Consider the following 18,209-nt stretch of genomic DNA (forward strand, 5'->3'; position numbering starts at 1 on the left):
CATCAGCCATGTGTGGTCCAGACCAAAGCCAGGAATGTCTTCCAGATTATCCATGTGGGTGCAGAGACCCAAATACTTGGGTCATCTTCCACTGGTTTTTCCAGGCCATTAGTGGGGGACTGGATTGGAGGTGGTGCAGTCAGGACTTGAATGGCGTCCATATGCAACTTAAGTGTTGCAGATAGCCGCTTTGTTGGCTACACCACAGTGCTGGCCCCACCAAGATAAAACTTTTTTTTTTTTTTTTTAAGGATTTATTTACTTATTTGGAATGCAGGCAGAGTTACAGAGAGGCAGCGAGAGAAGTCTTCCATTTGCTGGTTCACTCCCCAGATGGCCCCAGCTGCCAGAGTTGGACTGGTCCGAAGCCAGGAGCCAGGAGCTTCTTTCAGGTCTCCCACATGGGTGCAGGGGCCCAGGCCACAGCAGAGAGCTGGATTGGAAGTGGAGCAGCCAGGACTCAAACCAGCACCCATATGGGATGCTGGCCCTATGTCTTTACCTGCTATGCCACAGTGCCAACCCCCAAGATAAACTTTAACACAGTTTTTCCACGAGCTTTTTGAAATATCTTTGAACAGTCAAATTCTGGGGGATACTAGGGAGTTAGGGCTTAGATGTTTAACTTTGTGGATAGGACACAATTCAACCCGTAATGCCGAATTAAAATTCAGTTGGTTTTTCTTATTAAGAAATCCTATTGTGAAGGCATTTGGGGTAGAGACTATTTGTAATAGCAGTCATAATCTGTTTGCATGTAAAAGGGATGGATCAAATGTTCTCAAAAGAACATTGAAAGAAGAGTCAAATAACCAAGTTTTAGTTTCTGGCTAACCCAGGAAAATCACTTAGCCTCCAGACTTGTTTTTCTAGACTGCAAAACAGGGCTTCTCCATGCGGGTGCACCCTGTGAGCACTGCAGGACCCCACCCAAGTCCTCTGGAAGAGGGCAGGTCACTCTTGCAGGGCCTCGTGAGTTTTGCTTTGAGTCTTGTTTTTTGTTGTTTGTTTTTAATCATTGAAATCTCACTTTAATTCTGCACCATCTTATTTCTCTTATAACATCAGTGAGGATGATTTCACTTTTTTTTTTTTTTTTTTTTTACATATTTTAGGTACAGTAGCCACCTTTCAGTATGCGTAAGGTTTGTTGTAATAAGCGTGCTTAAAGTTCAGTGGGCTTGGTAGTGACCAGCAAGTAGACTGACTTCAGCTTTCGATGAGTGAAGTCACGCTTCATATTTTGTTTGAGTTGTCACGATGCTCGTGAACACAGACTGTGTGCTCAGTGCTGGAGTTTGCAGTGTCTGCTCGTGGTCAGATGAGCAGATTTAGCAGCAGGTCCGCTTCCAGGACTTGCTCTGCGGAGAGGAGAGCATCGTTCCCTAAAGAGCAGCCGCGCCCTCCATCCTTGTTTCCACCTGCAGGTGGAGCACCTTCCAGGCAACGCGTATTCAGTGACAGCCTTTCTTTTCCTTTTTTTTTTTTTTTTAAGATATATTTGTTTTCCTGTAGTTTTTACAACTTCCTGTAGTGAAAGAAAAGATGAACATTCAAGTTAATTCCATTACTATCTGAGAAATCTAAAAACGTTTCTTACTTTCTATTTAAAATTTCCTGAATTTGTTTTTTCATGTGTCTTCCTATCCTTTAAAAATAACTCTGGTACAGTGTCAATCTGGAGCCAGGGGCATGAGGCACTGACGTGGGTTTGGCTGGAAGCCAGGCTCACAGTCAGTGGCTGCTGGCTGCATTGGAGGCTAAGAAGCCAGGGTTGCTACCTCTTCTGGCACTGAACAAATACCAGCATGCTCAGACGTTGTGGAAGCGAATGGATTTAAGGACTGTTGTTCCTTCTTACCTACCTACGTACCTCCCTACCTACTGTTAAAGTGGAATTTTAACAAATCAAGGTAATTTTTTTCTTTAAATATTTTATTTATTTGAGAGGTAAAGTTATAGACAGAGGGAGAGACAGAAAGGTCTTCCCATCTGCTGGTTCATTCCCCAGATGGCCACACTGGCTGGAGCTGAGCCAGTCAGGAGCCAGGAGCTTCTGGGTCTGTCACATGGGTGCAGGGGCCCAAGTGCTTGGGCCATCTTCTCCCATTTTCCCAGGTCACAGCAGCGAGCTGGATTGGGAGAAGAGCAGCCAGGACTAGGGCTGGAGCCCATATGGGCTGCAGCGCCACAGGCAGAGGATGAAGCGTCAGCCCTTTTACACTGAAAAATGCTAGTTTTGACTTTACTGGTTGTTACTTTGCTGATTGAACACTGAACTGGGAATGCATGAGAATTTTTTTCAAAGTTGGATTGAGAGACCTTAAATAATCAGTTGATTTATTGAACATATCTTAATTTTCCCAAAATAAGTTCTTTTTGTAACCAACCTTAATATCAAGAGCATTTTGTACTTTGGAAAAAGCATTATGTCTATAAAGTAAAATGAGCATATCTTTGTTGAGGATCCTTAATAAGGATCATGTTAATGTCATTTTTTGCTTATTTCTTAGAGTCCTTGTCACAAGTGTAATGTCACCGAGGCTGTGTTGGTTCCAATAAGGACTTTATTATGCAGTGGGGAAGTCACACATTCTAATTCAGACAACACACTGGGTAAAACGACCACCCATGGTTCCCAAAGGACCACAGAGGGCGGATTCTCACAGCACCCGCACAGGTGGTGCCTCTGAGCCAAAGAACGCAGGTCTGGGAGGGCGAGCAGGGCTTCAGCGTAGGCAGGTTGAGAGCCTCGGTGTTGGGCAGGCTGGGGCTGGCTGGGAAAACTATTGCGGGAAGGTCTGAGTATGGTGGCTCAACCTGGGGTTTTTCCCCTGCTGCTCCCAGGAGAGTGTTCAGAGTCTCACTGGGCCTCTTTAACGTGGGGTTTATATACACTTTCGGTCATCAGTGTAGGATCGATTAGGTCCCGAGGAGAGGTATGCGGGCTATGGGTGGTTCTTACCGAGCGCATGCAGATCTCCTGCGATCTGTTTGGCTCTTGCTTATTTCTTGTTAATATTATGGTGAAGCTGTGTACCTTCTGCTCCTTGCCGTCCTTACAGGCAGGACCTGTGTGGGGAAGGACTGTTTTCAGCCTGTCAAGTGCTAACTCCGGGTTTGTGAAGTGCTGTCTAGAGTGGTAGCATTTGGAAAGCGTTCTGGGTTTGAATGAGTTCAAGGAGAAAATCCCTCAGGAGGAGAGTGTGTGCAAGTACATTATTGGAAAAGAGTAAGTCGACTCAACCCTGTAAGCGTTGGAATAAGTGCTCTGAGCAAATGCTTGTCCCGGTCCAGCGTCCGTCTTTCCTGCGGCTCCATGTCAGGCCATCTGGCACCTGTGTTGGAGCAGAGGCAGCTCCCGCTGTGCTTGCAGAGATGACCCCAGAGGTCGGGGCATTCGCCTCCCGGGAAGCCTTTGCAGACGAGGAGTAGGACACAGAGGGAACTGAACTTCTGTCTGGAGTCACACTCCGATTGTGCAGTCGCAAGCCTACAGGCAAGAACCAAATGGAATCCAAGGGACTGGGTTCTCAGCCTTCAGTGCACACCCAGTGTCCGTCAAATGAAAAGCAGCACCTTTAAAGGTGTGCTTTGCCGTTGACAGCTGGGAACGTGGGGATTCTTTTCAACAGGAGCAGTAGTGGCTGGGTGGCCTGTCAGTCTGATTGCCCCTTCTATCAACCCCCCCCCGCCGCCCGGAGACCAGGGATCGCAAAGCAAAGAGCTGGCAGACAAACCCAGTGTAGCTTAATTAATGAAATGCTGGCCATCTTGACCATTTTCTCTTGCATAAGTCATTCCCCAGTCTAGCTTTTCCCTGTCGACAGTTAAAATAAGCCCTTCTAAAGCCTTATGTCGTGTGGGACTGGAGCCATGTCCAGCAGGCCCTGTTGAAACTCACACCCGGTGTCTGTGTCAGTCACTGGACTGACACTGTGAACACTGTGATTTCAAACCTGGAGGGAGGCCGCAGTGGCACACCACGTGGGCGGTGAGCAGGTTCCTTCCACAAGCCTCCTGTGGGAGCATCTGAACAGCACAGGGGGAGTGTGCACCTTGAGAATGTGTGTGTCAGAGCAGGGGAGACCAGCACAAGTGTGCAGCAGGTGCAGCTGTTGTGGGCACCTCTGTCCCAGGGAGCACGTGGGCAAGTGACAGCACAGGCACTTTCTCAAGGCTGCTGAGGGTCAGCTTCCCTGGGCCCCTCCCACCACCACCCACCTGCCCTCTAGGCCTCTGGTGTAGTCTCTGCTGTCCCTCCAGCTCACTGGGTCTTAATTTTAAGAAATTAGTTACAGCGTGAGGGTTTTGAAAATATTTGTATTTGTTTGAAAGGCAAACCAAAACAGGAAGATCTTTCACCTTCCGATTTGCCGCCAAATTCCTAGAAAAGCTGGCCCTGGGCCAAGTCACCTGTCTCCCACAATGGGGTCAGGGATCCAACTGCTTGAGCCATCACCTGCCTGCTGCCTCAGGATGTGCAGTGGCAGAAAACGGATAGAAAGCAGAGCTAGGATTGAATTTGGGCACTCCAGTATGGGATGAGGGCACTGCAGTTGTCCTTTTAGCCACTGGACTAGGTACCTGCCCTGAGAGTTTTGTTTGTTTGACAGTTCTTGGTTTTGATTCAGGTTTTAATGTTTTTCAGGGAAAAGAATACATAAGAACGAAACATGTTTTTATTATAAAAAGAAAATTGTCAATTCTTGCCTTGGTTAATTAATTAAATTAAAAATGTCAGCTTCACAAGAAAATAATAAACACTTACATGACCCTAAAAAAAACTTTTCAGGATTTTTGAGTGTGCTTTGACTTTATGTAGTGCTGTTTATCACCTCGTGTTGTAGGCTGATGGTCATGGCATCCCAGTAGCTTGCAGTCTTAACTACTGCCGTCTGCTTAGGTTTCCTGGGCACCGAGTTCCTCTGTGTTGAGAAAGTTCATTGTTGAGTGCCCCTCTGTTCCATTCGGAAGCCCCCGCTGCACTTGGAGGTGCTGGGATTATGCATTTCAGCCCGCCCTCTCAACGCTAGACACTTCAGGAAGCTGGTCAGTAGTGGGTTCAGTTTTTGGAACCCTACAAACAACCGTAAAGAAAACCTACAGTTGTATTTATTTTCATGACTCTTAAGAATAAGCACAATGGGGGCCGGCATTGCAGCCCAGTAGGTTAATAAAATGACCTGGTATTTGCATACCTGTGTATTTTGAGTCATTCCTAGATGACCTATATTACCTGCTACAAATGCACATGCTTTGTAAAGTTGTTAGGCTGAATCACGTAGGGAGTAATGACCAGGGGGAAAGGCTGTATGTGTTGGGTACAGTAACAGTGGTTTATTTTCTGAATATTTGGTTGAATCATGGATTCAGAGCTCCTGAATATGGACTGGCTGTAAATGATTTTTTTCCACAGGATTTAAGTCATCAGGAATTAACTGGACGTCCAGAATAGATGTTTTGGCTGCTGTTAAACGTCCACCTTTTGCAGACAAAACAGTAAGAAATTCAGTTTGCTGCCCAGCACGAAGACACTGCTGGCCTCTCCCACCAGGCAGGCAGTTCTCTGGCCAGTGCCCGGGTAATTAGGGCTGTTCTTTCTTAGAGCCAGTGGTTCATAAGTCAGTGAAAACCAAGGATGGAGGCCGAGGAGCAGCTGAAGGATGCCCTGGAGGAAATAGCCAGCCAGGTGCAGAATGAGGAAGGCGGCACAGCACCACACAAGGACATGTCCACCAGCCGTGGCATGGACAACTCAGCGGGACAGGGAGACTGTTCCAGAGAAAGACCAAAAAATAAAGACTTTGGGGGCATAGAGACTAAACACAGTGGATAGCTCTCCTTTGAATTGAATTTGAACAAACCAAGTATTAAAAACATTGCATAGACATTTGGGGCTGTTTGGAAATGGAGTGAGCACTAGACTACTAGAAGGGGCTTGTCAGTGCATTTGGTTAGGTGTGGTTATTGGTTTTGTAATAAGTTTTCTGGGGGCCAGCGCTGTGGCATAGTGATTAAAGCCACCACCTGCAGTGCCAGCATCCCATATAGGCTCCGGTTTGAGATCTGGCTGCTTCACTTCTGATCCAGCTCTCTGCCGTGACCTGAGAAAGCACTAGAAGAAGGCCCAAGTCCTTGGACCCCTGCACCCACGTGGGAAACCTGGAAGAAGCTCCTGACTCCTGGCTTCGGATCAGCTCAGCTCTGGCTATTGCGGCCATTTGAGGAGTGGACTAGTGAATGGAAGGCTTCTCTCTGTCTTTGCCTCTGCCTCTTTGTAACTCTTCCTTTCAAATAAATGTTTTGTTTTGTTTTGCTTTTGATTTTCTGTGGCTGCAATAACACCATGTCTGGGATCTGCTGTAGAATGTTCTTGTAAAATATGGCAATAGACTGATACTGTTGAGTCCAAATTTCCCAATCAATGCAAAAGCCACAGTCGTGGATGCAAAAGCAGAGGTTTGTTACCAGCCAGCTGGGAGCCCCTTACCTGCACACAGCCATTTAACAGTGCACAGGCAAAAGGTCCCCTTCCACATACAAGAGAAGTTTTTATAGCCTCACATAAACAAGTATGCACATCACCTTATAAGTAGGTTACCTTCTTACTTTCTATATGGCAAGGTATTGGGACCTAACATGTTCATTGATTCATTTAAACGTAAAGGCTATACACGTTATGTGGCGGGAAGGCCACACAAAGGAGATGGCACCGGGAGGAACTGGCGGGAAGCATTGAGCCGTAAATTCCGGGGGAGCATGCTTTCTTTGTTCTCAAGGACCCGGCCTGCCTCCTTGGCTGGTCCGGGATGAGGCCTATATGGCATTATAGCAGGCCCGCAAGCAAGCCAGAGTGCAGAAACTGAACCAGCATTTAGCAAGCTAGGGACTCCAACTCCTACAATGCATACATAATGCCACAGTGTGTAAGGAAGCCAGGATGAGGTAGGGAGAGAAGAAGCCATCTGGCTGCAGTGGGTAACCTGGATCCTTGCTTAGGAGCACATTTGGAAACTTAATTTCTTATTTGGGAAGCAGATAGAGACAATTTTTCCATTTGCTGGTTCACTTTCCAAATGCTTCCAACAGCCAGGGCTGGCCCAGACTGAAGCCAGAAATGGGGAACTCAGATCTGGGTTTCCTATGTGGATGGATGGCAGGGACCCGACCAGTTGAGCCAACACAGCACAATAGCAGGAAGCTAGAGTCATGATCTAGAGACTTGAACTCTGATCCCCGATAAGTGATAGAGCTGTATTAAGCAGCATCCTAACGGCTGTGCCAAACACCCACCCCTGGAAACCTTCAAAGTGGTCTTAATCTTTTTGTTGAATGCTGCTGTGTGCAGAGCACGCCTTGGCTGGGTGGTGGGGCAAGAGAGGAGGGTGAGCATGAGCAGTGGGTTTCCCAGCTCCTTAGCTCCAGCCAGTCCCTTAGCCACACTCATCTGGCTGGGACCCAGATGGAGAGGAGGTAGCCAAACCCCACGTGAAGAGAGAGCAACTGGAGTTTGGTGATGCAGGGTGAGGAGGAGGCCTGTTGCTTCCTCAGTGGCTTCTTCCTGTGTTCGCTGGTGCCACTGTAGAGTTACCTGGGTGCATCTCATTGGCTTGCTACGTTTCCTCCATTGGATGACGAGCAAAGGGATTATTTCTCCTGGATGCCAGCGCCTGTGATCGGAACATGGGCACCAGGCTGCACTAAGGGACTCATTGTGTGTTCAACCAGAGTCCTCAAGGAAGGGCTTCCAGACTGGAAAAGATGAGCAAGCTGTGTGCAAATACATAAACCTGCAAGAATGATGCTGACGGAATTAAGATTTGTTGTTGTGTTAAATAACAAAACCTAAAACTGAGATGTTTCAAGAGAAAACTAATAATGCAGAAATAGATGTTTTAAATCTTTTCAAAAAAAATCCAAGAATTATGTTTTCATTTTTGGAAGTGGCAGTGAAGTGTGGGTAGCTGTTCTCCAGGTGGGTGGTTGTGGTGAGCTTCCACAGAGCTATTTTTTTTTTTATTTTTAATTTTTATTTGAGAGGTAGAGTTACAGAGAAACAGAAAGGTCTTACCTCCATTGGCTCACTCCCCAAATGGCCGCAAGAGCTGGAGCTACGCCGATCCGGAGCCAGGAGCCTCTTCTCCGTCTCCCATGCGGTTGCAGGGGCCCCAGCACTTGGGCCCTCTTCCACTTCTTCCCCAGGCCACAGCAGAGAGCTGGTTTGGAAGAGGAGCAACCAGGACTAGAACCGGCACCCATATGTGATGCTGGCGCTGCAGGCAGAGGATTAGCCTACTGCGCCATGGCGCCGGCCCCACAGAACTATTTATTTAAAAGCAATCGCCCATCCACTGGTTCATTCCCCAAATGCCTCTGCAGCTGAAGCCTGGGTTTCCCTCGTGGGTGGCAGAGACCTCACAACTTGAGCCGTCACTGCCTTCACAGAGCTGCCACTCACGGACAGCACTGTTGCTTGGTTTATGGTGGAGGTTGTAGAGAAACACCTCTGTACATGGCACCCACGTGGGAGACCCGGAGGAGCCTCCTGACTTCGGATCGGCCCAGCTCTTCGTGTGCAGCCATCTGGCCAGTGAACCAGTGGATGGAAGACTTTTCTATCTCTCCCTCCCTCTCTGACTCTGGCTCCCAAATAAATAAATCTTTTTTTTTAAAGAGGGTAACGATGGGCCATTGCTAATGTAAGTACAAGGGTGAGCACTGGCTAACCTGAGAAGCAGGACCAGGGGTCCCCATTTCTGGCCCCAGGGCCATCTCAGGTGTAGAAGCACAGGGCTTGTGTCTCCCATAATGGCCACCAGGAAGCCTCTTTCCTCTTCAGAAAAACCTCTTGTTCCATAGAAATGAAGTGTGGTGAGGCTGTGGTGCAGACGTGCTGGGAGGGTTGTCTTCCTGAGCCACTCTCAGCCCTAAGGTCCAGTGGGTCTAGCTGTTGGTGCCTGAATTCCCCACCCCAGCCCCTGGCCATGACCCTCCTGTCCATGGGAGCCTGCTCTCCCTCTTGCCCAGGCCCAGCAGAGGGCCTGCCTATGCCCAAGGTCGGGACTCAGAACAGCATCAGCTGCCTGTTCTGGGGACTGAGGGAAACTTCCCCGTTGTAGCTGGAAGCGGCCAATGGCAAGTCCTGTTGTGATCTTTATCCCACCAGGGAGGATCAATTCCCCTTAGAGCCACCCTGTTTGTTTACCCCTGCAGACAGCTCCAGTCTGTGAGTGCTTGCTGAGGGGATGGGCTGGTTGGAAGAGAGGGACAGGGACCTGCAGAAAGAGGGATGAGCTTGGGGCAGGCAATGACTCCCGATAGGAAGAGAGGAAGCACAAATGAACTGTAGCATGAGTAGGGTTTTCTCTCTCCCCTACTCCACATTCCTCTGTTTTCCATGGAATTCTCTCTGGTGGCTAATTAGGGTGTGACTTCATCTCTGAGCCGCTCCCCAGGGGCTCTGGTGGCTGAGACCTGAAGTGTGTACTGGTGGCTCAGCAGGGGGCAGTGCCCCAGGAGGCCAGAGAAGGGCAGGTGGCTCAGGACAGGGCTGGACTGCAGCATGTAGGGCAGCCACATGTGGATTTCGCTTTACAAAAATGTGAGCATTTTCCGGCCGGCGCCGCGGCTCACTAGGCTAATCCTCCGCCTAGCGGCGCCGGCACACCGGGTTCTAGTCCCGGTTGGGGCGCCGGATTCTGTCCCGGTTGCCCCTCTTCCAGGCCAGCCCTCTGCTGTGGCCCGGGAGTGCAGTGGAGGATGGCCCAGGTGCTTGGGCCCTGCACCCCATGGGAGACCAGGAAAAGCACCTGGCTCCTGGCTCCTGCCATCGGATCAGCGCGGTGCGCCGGCTGCAGCGCGCCGGCCGCGGCGGCCATTGGAGGGTGAACCAACGGCAAAGGAAGACCTTTCTCTCTGTCTCTCTCTCACTGTCCACTCTGCCTGTCAAAAAAAAAAAAAAAAAAAAAAAAATGTGAGCATTTTCCAACAGCTGTAATTCGGGGCTAAGAAGTGTCAGTGTCCCGTGGCAGTTGGCAGCTGCTTCTAGATTAAGACTGGCCAGTTTGAGTGTTTTCCAGAAACAGTTGCCCTGAGGCTCGGAATTAGAAGAAAATGAGGGGGGTTCCTGGAAGGGGCCTGAGCCAGGTGAGACCGTGGAGCTGAGCCAGGGGCACCCACGTGCTCCCTTTCTGCACGGCTGGCCTCTGCAGGTGTAGCTGGCATTCCCATGGTGAGTTAAAAAGGCAGAGCAAGAAAAGGAGCCATCTCTGTTTCCTTTTGTCTTCCCAGCCATTGCTTGACAGATGTCCCTTCTGAGGCGCTCAAGTCCACTCCAGGGGGCCGCGGACCCCCTTTCTCCTCGTGGGACCCTGGGGTCGCCTTCTGGGGATGCACAGGGTTGCTCTGGCTGTGTTGGCTCCAGGGAGCCCCAGAATCAACGTCACTTCTGCTCTGACAGCTGAGCGCCTCCCTTCTCCTCCAGGTGGCCAGAGGGGAGAAGGGTGAGGGGGTGCCCCATCCTGGATGCTGTCCCTCCCGAGGGGCCCCTGAAGGGGACTCAGGAGCAGGAGGAGCCACCCTGGACCGGGCCAGGTAGAAACACCTGTCGGAGAGAAGGGCGTGGATGAAGATGGCTGGTTGGGGCCCTCCCAGGAAGCAGGGCCAGAAAATAGAGCAGTGGGGCCCGGGGGCCTCCCACAGGCTAAGTTGTAGGACAGGGAAGGGACCTGTGTGGGGTGTGCTGGGTGACACCCCGGGGAGAGATGGGAGGGAGAACGTGGCTGAGTGGCAGGGCTGTTCCTCACCTTGGGCCTTCCAGTTAAGGGAGCTCACTGAGCTGCGTGTTTGTTTGGTGTGGTTTTCTGAATCTCGTTTTTGTTTTACAATAAAAACTTAGGCTGGCGCCACGGCCACTAGGCTAATCCTCCGCCTTGTGGTGCCGGCACACCGGGTTCTAGTCCCGGTCGGGGCGCCGGATTCTGTCCCGGTTGCCCCTCTTCCAGGCCAGCTCTCTGCTGTGGCCCGGGAGTGCAGTGGAGGATGGCCCAAGTGCTTGGGCCCTGCACCCCATGGGAGACCAGGAGAAGTACCTGGCTCCTGGCTTTGGATCAGCGCGGTGCGCCGGCCGCGGCGGCCATTGTGGGCTGAACCAACAGCAAAAGGAAGACCTTTCTCTCTCTCTCTCTCTCTCTCTCTCTCTCTCACTGTCCACTCTGCCTGTAAAAAAAAAAAAAAAAAAAAAAGCTTAAAGAAACAGGGCCAGAGAAAAATACCAGAAGCCCCGTGTCTCAGCCAGGCAGGCTGCTGGAGTGTGGATAATCCCGCGTGTCCTGCCTGGGGAGGTCTGGCAGACATCTCTGGCTGAACAGGTTTGACACAAAAGGCACTTGCCTTCTGTCTTTGACCCTGGTAATTAAGAGCTGAAGCGATTTTCTTCATGGCAGATGCCATCCGGCTTCCTGCCTTAATTGCTTTGTGCTGGTGTTGATGAAAAGATGAGTGGGCCTGATAATGTGATCGTTTTCTCGTTATGCAAATATGTGTCACTCCCAGGTCTTCACCGGAGGCCCCTAGGCCCTGGGCATTGGCACACTGGACAGCAGGAGTCCCCCGTGCCTAGTGATCTCCAAGTGCAGGGTGGGGTCTCTCCCAAGCTGCCCCCCACCTCAGGGCTGGTGTTGAAGAATTCATGTTTCCAACAAGCATTAGCTGGCTGCGTGGCTGCGGGGAGACCTGGATGAACACGCTGATAAAATGCTAAAACAAGGGCAGCTCTCCACCGCCGAGTACTGAGAAGGCTACCATGGAAGACAGATGCAGGGCCAGCTGCCGCCGCAGCTCCAGGCATCAGTGCCTTACCCATATTCATTCAGGAACAGCCTACCATCCTGTGGCCGGGCCTGCGGAGGCACCGGAAGGGAGCGTTTGCCATGGGGAGCCACAGAACCTGTATTAACTAAAAACTCGGTCCCTGTCTTGGTTGTCAGAAGGACAAGGTTTGAGAGGGTGAGGGAAAGATGGTTCAGTCTGTTCCCAGATGGGGACAATGGCGGATGAGCACCTCGAGCACTGTTGCCCCGCTTAGTGAGGACAGGCTGGGGTCTGCAGTAAAGCTGCAGAGAAGTGGAGGTGGTCGGGGGGTCGCCTGGGGGGAGTAGCACATCTCCAAGGCAGCCTGATGAAGGCCAAAACCAGGTGGCCGGGTGCGAGCTCGCCGCACATCAGAGAGGGGCAGCAGGTGGAGGGTCAACCCTGTCTCCAGATAAAAGTGGGAAAGGGGGTGCCTTGGAACCCGAGGAAGCAGCTGATGGTGAGCCCAGGCAGGTGTCTGTGATGTGCAGCCAGCTAGGGCACGGATCAGCTGAGCTTGGCCAGGCTGCTCCTGCTGAGGTGGGACCCGGATCCTGTGGGCTCACACCTCTGGGCTTGGTGGGGAGTGTGGTAAGACCGAAGAAGAAAATGCAAGTGTTGTGAATAGCCCGGGGGGATTGTCTCCTGCACAGAGGGTTCTGTAGTTGCTGGCACGTGGAGGCTGTTGAATGCATGCTGACACCTGTCTCCTCCTCCCTGCCTACTGTTCTCCTGTTTTGGGCTCCCACTGCTGCACCCTGCAGTCCCCCAGCCCCACTCTGCCACCAGGGATGCTCTCTTTCTGCCCTCTTACTTCTCCCAGTACTGGTGTCACTGAATCTCACATGAGTCTTCTATGTATTTGGGAGCTGTGAATGGTGATACTTCATCAAGGCCGTGGAAAAGTAGAATTAAAAGATGTTTATTTTTGGTGCAAAAAATTTGAAATCCATGCATAATATGCATTTTTCATGAACTTTGGGCAGGCTCTCTATGGGCACAGATTTCAGAATTTTGGGAGGGGTCAGTGTTGTGGTACAGCAGGTTAAGCTGCAACTTGCGGTGTTAGCATCCTATGTCAAAAACCCTAGATTGAGTCCTAGCACTTCCTCTTCTGATCCAGCTTCCTGCCAATGCGCCTGGGAAGGCTGTGGAAGGTGGCCCAAGTGCTTGGAGTCCTGGCTTTGGCCTGGCTTAGCCCCTGCTGTTGCATTCACTTCAGGGAGTGAACCAGCAGATAAATGATCTTTCTCTCTCCCTCTTTCTGTCACTCTACATTTCAAAGAAATAAATCTTAAACAAAAAAATTTTTTTTACACAAATAATCTTATTTTGCAGAAACCCTTGTATGTGACTTAGACTCCTGCTGGAGCACCAGGTTGAGAGCTAAGCCGTGTACCTCCAAGTCTTATGCTGAAGCACTAACTCCTAGTGTGACTGACTTGGAGAGGGGGCCTCAAGGGAGCCAGTTATGGTCCAGGGAGGTCAGAGGGGTGAGGCCCCGATCTGAGAGCACCCAGGAAGAAGGCCCTCCCGGGGCCTCACTGTGTTGGCACCTCATCTCTGACTTGGAGCCTGTAGAATGTCTACTGCTTGCAGCACCAGTCTCTGGTATTTATTATGGTAGCCCAAGCTATTACACGTTGCCTTCTTCTCTCCCTGTCTGTACTTTCTGTTCCAGTCCATCTGGTGGAAGCAGTCCAGTGGCTTCTGTAACTGAGGCTATGTGTGCCCACTGCTTCGTTAATAATTTTGTTCCTTTTGGAGTCTGTTGAAAGTCTCGGGGATCCAAGCACCAGAGCCAGCTGGCCATGAGATAAAGAGGAAATTTATGACCACTCAGCCAAAACAGCCAAGCTCCTGATCAAAGAAGCCTCCACCATGTCCCCCTACCCACCCCCCACCCGAACCCTTTACATGATTATGGTCACCTAGCTAAATATGTATTTTCCTAAATAAGTTTTGGCCTCCTTGCCTGTATCTAGGAGGCAGGACACCAAGGCATGAGCCTGCCACCTCCCTGGATTGCTAGGAGCCTGAATAAACTTTTCTCCCCATTCTTTTTCCCCAAACTTTGTCCTCTAAATTATTGTATTCTAATCACTGTTCTGAAGATAAGTCACAGGGCCAGTGTTGTGGCACAGCCGGTTAAGCCAACCCACATGGGTGCCGGTTCGAGTCCCAGCTGCTCCACCTCCAGTCCAGCTCCCTGCTAATGCACTTGGGAAGGCAGCAGATGATGGCCCAAGTGCTTGGTGCCCTGTGCCCACATGGGAGAGACCCAGATGGAGTTCCAGGCTCCTGGCTTTAGCCTGGCCCAGCCCCAGCTGTTGGCAACCATTTGGAGAGTGAACCAGCGGATTTTCACTGTTGCTCTTTCTCTCCCTGTAACTCTGCTTTTCAAATACAGAAATCTGAAAAATATATGTATAAATAAGTCACGAAGACCTCTAAACACCAATCCCTGGGAAACCATGAAAATAAAGAACTCAAGCATGAATATTTAAAAACTAGGAAATCCAGAATATTTGCACACTGGGATGTCTAATTTATTTGCTATGCATGAGCATAGCAAAAAGTTTCCATAATTATATTTGTATACTCATAAGTAGTGCTGGATATCTATGAGTCATCATAATCATCAAATACACATTTTGGTGTGAACAGAAGTCAACTTCGTGGGAAGCGTCCAAGGCTGACCTCTTCTTCAGGCTTCTGAGGGTTGGAGGGAGCTTTCAAGTGTGACCAGGGAGCCGGTAGCTGCCACCAGCCTCTGGAGGGAATGTAGAGAAGACTGCCCTCAGATCAGGGTGGGGCAGGCAAGATCCAGCAGAATATATACATTGCCAACTGTTTAAAGAGTGGTGGCGGGGGTGGGGTGGGGGGCTCGGGGAGGGAGTGTGGGTGGGGGCTTCCACCCCGGTGGAAGGTGGCTCCAAGAGGGCTCCCTGCCACATCCCTGTGACTATCCAGGACCTGCGAGGCTGCTTAGAGGCCCCCACTTGGCCCCCACTGGACATCATGGAAGGAGGTTTGCTGTGAGCTGCTTTGGCAGGTCCCAGCTGGGGAAGTTGGGGACCCCAGCTCCTGGTTCAGGGACCCTCCCACTTTGTGGGTGCTCCATGTGTGCTCTGTTGGCAAACCATGGAGAGGGAGACTGGGTCCTAGCAGAAGCAGGAGAGAGACGCCTTCATTTCGCCTCTCCTGCACCTGCAGCCCATCCCACCTTAAGGAGGGGGCAGTGTGGGGTGAGGAGGCAGATGGCACAAGTTCCCTGTAGCCAGAAAGGCCGTGGGGATGTCCTTTTGATCACTGGTTGCCCCAGAAGAGTCAGCGATGCCCTTCGAAACGGGCTGAGCAAAATCAGCGGAACTGTAGCCAGGGGCCCCGGGCACGGATTGAGGAGGCTCTTCCTGGCATGTGCATGCTTGTGTGTGTAACACACACACACACACACACACACAACAGCTGGGCTAGGGGGTAGGGAGTGCTGGCTGTCCTCCCAGATCACACCTCCCTGGAAGCCTCCCTTGCTTTACCACAGTCCCTGGGTGGGCTGCTCTCCCCAGGAAAGACCCCCCCCCCTCCCCCGCACCTTAGGAACTGCACACAGTGCTTGTGCACACAATTGGGTGTCTTCTGGGGTGGGTGGCACCGTGTGCCAACACGACTGCTCGCTGCTTTGGCTCCCTGTGTTCAAAGGTTGAAAAGCCAAAAGGATCAAAAGACTGTGTGGATGGTATTGGGGGCTTAGCTGCCTTTCATTGTCCTTATTTCTGAGCTTTAAGGACGGCCGAGCACCTGCATATGCAAGGCTTACACAGCTCAGGGCTGCTCTCAGCCTTTCCCCCTCTCATTCATCACTTCCTGGCTTCCCAGAGGCTCCGGCAGCGGCTCCCGTATGGCATCAATCAGTCCCCTGTCAACATTTTCTAGGCTTTGGCTCTGCTAAACACATTACCCCAGCCGTGGTCCGCCAGATAGAGCCAGCACCAGCAGGGGGCTTCTCAGGCCATTTGATTTTAAATTGTGCCCCTCCAAATGGCTCTTTTCTTTTCTTTCCACAGCACCTACTAAGTACCTTCCTGCCTTATTTTTGTTGGAGGTAAGCTCCAGGTAGGGGGCAGGACAGGAACTGGGGGAGGAGGGGGCATGCAGTCTGGGTGGGAGGGACTCTGCCCACCCTCGGGTTTCCTTAGGTGGTTTTTTGAAATTAACCAACAATTGGCGGAGTAACTGGGGAAGGGTGTACACATTGATTAACTTATAATATTGTGAGGAGTCAGATGGGTTAATAGGCAGTCAGGGTGGTCCTGGTAGAAATTTAGGGTGCAAAATGCTTTCTTCCCCCGAAAGTTACCTTTAGCAAGAGTAATAGTGCCTGCCCCATTGCTTAGGAGCTTCCAACTTTATCATGAGAATAGCCAGAGTGGTGACTCTACCCTTCTGAACACCCAGTTTACTGTAAATCAAATCAGGTATCCCACCCGTGTGATGGCTCCTTTGTGAGCAAGCCAGACAAGGTGAAAGATTGTAAATCAGGTCTTTAGATGGGTTTGTCCCAGCCTTGTAACTGAATTGTCAGCTCCCAAGTTGTGCTTAAATACCCCACCACCACCAGCCCCTTGGGGCTGGGCCTCTCTTGGCGCCCCCTCCAGGCCACTCTCTGGAGTTCTCTGACTCTAATAATTGCTTTTAAATACACCTTGCTTTTGTCTTTGCCTTGTCTGCTTGGAAATCCTTTTTCCATGTGAGATAAAGAATCGAGGTAATCATATCTTCTCCACCGCTGTTTCGCTGTAACAGGATCGCCCACATCACAGGAACAAAAGGATATGCCGAGATTTCAGGGCTCACAGCCCTTTATGCATAGAGGAAAGGAAGGTGGATATAGGTCCCTTACGGGAGACTAAGTGCTTTCAGGGAATGAGTGGACTCTTAGAAGGACGCATGGGAGATAAGATGTCCATCTGCTTCTCCATCTTCCCTGGCTGGCGGGCCTCCCAGGAAGGGCTCTGCTTCAGCACGTGAGAAAGATTCAGAGAAAGCCCTCGTGCATTTGCTGTTTTCCAAGTGCCTTCAGACTGCAGTCATCAGTTTACCAAATTACCATGTTTTGATTCCCTTCAGTCTAAGTTTTTATGATGTTGTTCACCATGCCCTCTTTGCATTTTCTTTTTAAAAAAGATTTATTTATTTGAAAGGCAGAGTTACAGGGAGGCAGAGGCAGAGAGAGAGGGGGGTCTTTATCTACTGGTTGACTCCCCAGATGGCTACAGTGGTCCAAGCTGTGCCAATCCGAAGCCAGGAGCCAGGAGCTTCTTCCGGATCTCCCATGTGGGTGCAGGGGCCCAGGCACTTGGGCCATCTTCTACTGCTTTCCCAGGCCATAGCAGAGAGCTGGATCGGAAGTGGAGCAGCCAAGACTCCAACCGGTGCCCATATGGAATGCTGGCACTGCAGGTGGTGGCTTTACCCACTAAGCCAAGGCACTGGCCCCATTAATTTTCAATTTTTAAAGAAACCTTGCATTGCAACATTATCTTGATGACTGAACTTTTCTTCGTGGCCTCACCCTGCCACTGCCTTTGCTCACAATGCAATGTCCAGGCCTGCCCTAGTATTAACTTGCTGGTTTTCCAAATATAACCAGCCCCAGTTTCCTCCAGGAACCCTCCGTGTGGAGCTCATTTCTGGGCCCATGTGGTGTGCCTTCACTCATGCCAAGTGTAAAAAGTTTGCTTGGCATGGGAGAAGCCATGTACCAGGAGTGTATATAGAAAAACGTATTTACCAAGTTCTACGTGTAAAATATATTTACCAAGTGTAATGGAGTAAAGAGCACATTTGTTAAAGCGTGAAGAACGTATATGTTAAGACTGTTGCAGAACTGTTGAGGTAGCTACGTAGACATTAGCCCGTGTGTTTGAGAGGGTGAAGCAAACGGGAATTTCTGCAGTGGAATGAGGAAAAAAAAAAAAATTAGAAGCAAGCCAGAACAGCAATTACATATGTAAAGTATTGCTTTTGTTTGATAACCTCGTAGGGTCCTAGCCCTCTCCTGGGAGCAGCTTAGAGGAATCTGTCCAGCCCTGCACTAAGGGTCCCTTAGGAAGTCCAGGGAAGAATTCTAGGAAGTCCACTCCCAGGAAGCCCCGCACCCAGCAATAGCTCCGGCTGGGAGGGGAGAGGGGAACCGGAGGGCCCATATCCATATCCATGGTCACTGCTGTCTGAAGAAGCCTGGGCTGTCAGTTTTTTCCTGAGATGGTCACATGGCCTGGCAGGTGTACTCTTTGTCATTATGTTACCAAGCAATGGAGGCGAGCTCAGTTCTGGTCTTAGAGGAGTCAGAT

The sequence above is a fragment of the Oryctolagus cuniculus genome, chromosome 1 (assembly GCF_051225735.1).
Source record: "Oryctolagus cuniculus isolate XC-2025 breed Fujian yellow rabbit chromosome 1, ASM5122573v1, whole genome shotgun sequence".
Taxonomy (NCBI): domain Eukaryota; kingdom Metazoa; phylum Chordata; class Mammalia; order Lagomorpha; family Leporidae; genus Oryctolagus; species Oryctolagus cuniculus.